Below are 5,048 nucleotides of genomic sequence, written 5' to 3' on the forward strand. Positions count from 1 at the left end.
GTCAGTCCAATTGCAGGTACACATAGACACACAGCTGCACTTGTCTGTCGCTCCTGACAATAGTAAACATGTAACAAAAAATGTAACAATGATGGGACACTATGTCATTCACACGTACACACGCTAACATTATAAATTACAGTAACACTAAACACGCGTACACGTATATATGTCAATCAATTTAGATAAAAAAACATTCACTAATATGTTCCTTTTAAAATTAACACACAGATAATTACCGTACACATGTCAGTCCAATTGCAGGTACACATAGACACACATAGCTGCACTTGTCTGTCGCTCCTGATAATAGTATACATAGGTATACACACAAAACAGTCCTTTATCAACTAATGTGTGTGTGTGTGTGTGTGTGTGTGTATTTACTCCTTGTATCTACTATTTGTGTCTACAAAATTGAGTTATTAGCTCTTGGACCCCGCCTCTCAAACATATGTATTTTTCATTTTTTATATCTACTACATATATTTTTCACTAACACACACACACACAGGTACACAAAGAATGACAAAGAGGCGTGTGAAGAACTCAACAAAAGGTTACAGGAGGTCTTTACAATAGAACACGGAGAAGTCACTTCGCTAGGAGAGGTGGCAGCAAACCAGGTGACCTTGGAAAGGTTCGAAATTACAAGAGATGAGGTCAAGAAACATCTATTGGAGCTGGATGTGAGAAAAGCTGTTGGGCCGGATGGAATCTCACCATGGGTATTGAAAGAGTGTGCAGGAGCACTTTGCTTGCCACTCTCCATAGTGTATAGTAGGTCACTGGAAATGGGAGACCTACCAGAAATATGGAAGACTGCTAATGTAGTACCAATACTTAAAAAGGGTGACAGACAAGAGGCACTGAACTACAGGCCAGTGTCCTTAACTTGTATACCATGCAAGGTGATGGAGAAGATTGTGAGAAAAAACCTAGTAACACATCTGGAGAGAAGAGACTTCGTTACAACCCATCAACATGTGTTCAGGGAGGGTAAATCATGCCTTACAGGCTTGATAGAATTCTACGATCAGGTGACAAAGATAAGGCAAGAAAGAGAAGAATGGGCGGACTGCGTTTTTTGGACTGTCGGAAAGCCTTTGACACAGTACCCTATAAAAGGTTGATGCATAAGCTGGAGAGACAGGCAGGAGTAACTAGTAGGGCGCTCCAGTGGATAAGGGAGTACCTAAGCAATAGGAAGCAGAGAGTAATAGTGAGGGGTGAGACCTCAGAATGGCGTGAAGTCACCAGTGGAGTCCCACAGGGCTCTGTGCTTGGACCTAACCTGTTTCTGATATACGTAAATGATCTCCCAGAGGGCATAAACTCATTCCTCTCAATGTTTGCTGACGACGCCAAAATTATGAGAAGGATTAGGACAGAGGAGGACAGCTTGAGGCTTCAAGAAGACCTGGACAAGCTGCAGGAATGGTCGAACAAATGGCTGTTAGAGTTTAACCCAAGCAAATGTAATGTAATGAAGATAGGGGTAGGAAGCAGGAGACCAGATACAAGGTATCACTTGGGAGATGAAATACTTCAAGAGTCAGAGAGAGAGAAAGACCTGGGGGTTGATATCACGCCAGACCTCTCCCCTGAAGCTCGTATCAAAAGGATAACATCAGCAGCATATACCAGGTTGGCTAAATAAGAACGGCCTTTAGAAACTTGTGTAAGGAATCTTTCAGAACATTATATACCACATATGTCAGACCAATCTTGGAGTATGCGGCTCCAGCATGGAGTCCATATCTAGTCAAGCATAAAACTAAACTGGAAAAAGTTCAAAGGTTTGCCACCAGACTAGTACCCGAGTTGAGAGGTATGAGCTACGAGGAGAGACTACGGGAATTGAACCTAACTTCGTTGGAAGACAGAAGAGTTAGGGGGGACATGATCAACACATTCAAGATTCTCAAGGGAATCGACAGGGTTGATAAAGAGAGGCTATTTAACACTAGGGGCCACATGTGGAAACTGAGTGCCCAAATGAACCACAGAGATATTAGAAAAAACTTTTTTAGTGTCAGAGTGCTTGACAAATGGAATGCATTAGGCAGTAATGTGGAGAAGGCTGACTCCATACACAGTTTCAAGTGTAGATATGATAGAGCACAATAGGCTCAAGAACCTGTACACCTGTTGATTGACGGTTGAGAGGCGGGACCACAGAGCCAGAGCTCAACCCCCGCAAGCACAACTAGGTGAGTACACACAAACACACACAAACACGCACGCACACGCACGCACACACACACACACACACACTCAAACACACAAACCTACACACACACACACACACACACACACACAGGAAGCAACCCGTAACAGCTGTTTAAATCCCAGGTACCTATTTACTGCTAGGTAACAGGGGCAACAGGGTGAAACAAACTGCCAAAATTTCGTTTCTGCCATCACCGGAGGATCGAACACGGACGCTAGGATTACGAGTCGAGAGCGCTGTCTACTCAGCTGTCAGGCCCCGTAGTGCGTGTATTCGTCAAAAACATAATTTGCGAGAGGTTAAGGGAAAGGAATGATGCTTCCTGGGTTGGAGGGTTGGTGTGGGGTTAGTCACTTAGTGGCCTTTGACCTGTGGGGGAGGTCAGGTGGGCGGGGGGTTGCCAGTTATGATTTTAATGAATGAATTTGTTAAGATAGGGTATTTATGTAAAAGACGCTGTGAAGAGATAGTAACAAAAGTGTTCCTGACTGATGTGAGGTAGTGTGTCATTGACTTGTATGTTAGAAAAATTAATGCATACATGAAAATTACCTGTTCTTTGAAAAGGTTTCTTTGTAAAATAAGTACAAGTTATTTTGTAAACAAAATATGATTATTTTTCTTTAATAAACACACATGAGCACAAATGGTCCTCGTGAGTCAGAGAGATTGAGAGCGAACTAAAAATAGTAACAAAAAATGAGACAATGATGGGATACTATGTAATTCAAATATAAACCTTTTAACCATGTAAATTACAGTACCACTAATCACGGGTACACGTACATATGTCAATCAATTTACATAAATAAACATTCACTAATATGTTCCCTCAACAACGGACACAGATAATTACCGTACACGTGTCAGTCCAATTGCAGGTACACATAGACACACAGCTGCACTTGTCTGTCGCTCCTGACAATAGTAAACATGTAACAAAAAATGTAACAATGATGGGACACTATGTCATTCACACGTACACACGCTAACATTATAAATTACAGTAACACTAAACACGCGTACACGTATATATGTCAATCAATTTAGATAAAAAAACATTCACTAATATGTTCCTTTTAAAATTAACACACAGATAATTACCGTACACATGTCAGTCCAATTGCAGGTACACATAGACACACATAGCTGCACTTGTCTGTCGCTCCTGATAATAGTATACATAGGTATACACACAAAACAGTCCTTTATCAACTAATGTGTGTGTGTGTGTTTGTGTGTGTGTGTATTTACTTCTTGTATTTACTATTTGGGTCTACAAAATTGAGTTATTAGCTCTTGGACCCCGCCTCTCAAACATATGTATTTTTCATTTTTTATATCTACTACATATATTTTTCACTAACACACACACACACAGGTACACAAAGAATGACAAAGAGGCGTGTGAAGAACTCAACAAAAGGTTACAGGAGGTCTTTACAATAGAACACGGAGAAGTCACTTCGCTAGGAGAGGTGGCAGAAAACCAGGTGACCTTGGAAAGGTTCGAAATTACAAGAGATGAGGTCAAGAAACATCTATTGGAGCTGGATGTGAGAAAAGCTGTTGGGCCGGATGGAATCTCACCATGGGTATTGAAAGAGTGTGCAGGAGCACTTTGCTTGCCACTCTCCATAGTGTATAGTAGGTCACTGGAAATGGGAGACCTACCAGAAATATGGAAGACTGCTAATGTAGTACCAATACTTAAAAAGGGTGACAGACAAGAGGCACTGAACTACAGGCCAGTGTCCTTAACTTGTATACCATGCAAGGTGATGGAGAAGATTGTGAGAAAAAACCTAGTAACACATCTGGAGAGAAGAGACTTCGTTACAACCCATCAACATGTGTTCAGGGAGGGTAAATCATGCCTTACAGGCTTGATAGAATTCTACGATCAGGTGACAAAGATAAGGCAAGAAAGAGAAGAATGGGCGGACTGCGTTTTTTTGGACTGTCGGAAAGCCTTTGACACAGTACCCTATAAAAGGTTGATGCATAAGCTGGAGAGACAGGCAGGAGTAACTAGTAGGGCGCTCCAGTGGATAAGGGAGTACCTAAGCAATAGGAAGCAGAGAGTAATAGTGAGGGGTGAGACCTCAGAATGGCGTGAAGTCACCAGTGGAGTCCCACAGGGCTCTGTGCTTGGACCTAACCTGTTTCTGATATACGTAAATGATCTCCTAGAGGGCATAAACTCAGTCCTCTCAATGTTTGCTGACGACGCCAAAATTATGAGAAGGATTAGGACAGAGGAGGACAGCTTGAGGCTTCAAGAAGACCTGGACAAGCTGCAGGAATGGTCGAACAAATGGCTGTTAGAGTTTAACCCAAGCAAATGTAATGTAATGAAGATAGGGGTAGGAAGCAGGAGACCAGATACAAGGTATCACTTGGGAGATGAAATACTTCAAGAGTCAGAGAGAGAGAAAGACCTGGGGGTTGATATCACGCCAGACCTCTCCCCTGAAGCTCGTATCAAAAGGATAACATCAGCAGCATATACCAGGTTGGCTAAATAAGAACGGCCTTTAGAAACTTGTGTAAGGAATCTTTCAGAACATTATATACCACATATGTCAGACCAATCTTGGAGTATGCGGCTCCAGCATGGAGTCCATATCTAGTCAAGCATAAAACTAAACTGGAAAAAGTTCAAAGGTTTGCCACCAGACTAGTACCCGAGTTGAGAGGTATGAGCTACGAGGAGAGACTACGGGAATTGAACCTAACTTCGTTGGAAGACAGAAGAGTTAGGGGGGACATGATCAACACATTCAAGATTCTCAAGGGAATCGACAGGGTTGAT

This window comes from Procambarus clarkii, chromosome 26 (genome assembly GCF_040958095.1).
Source record: "Procambarus clarkii isolate CNS0578487 chromosome 26, FALCON_Pclarkii_2.0, whole genome shotgun sequence".
Classification (NCBI taxonomy): Eukaryota; Metazoa; Arthropoda; class Malacostraca; order Decapoda; family Cambaridae; genus Procambarus; species Procambarus clarkii.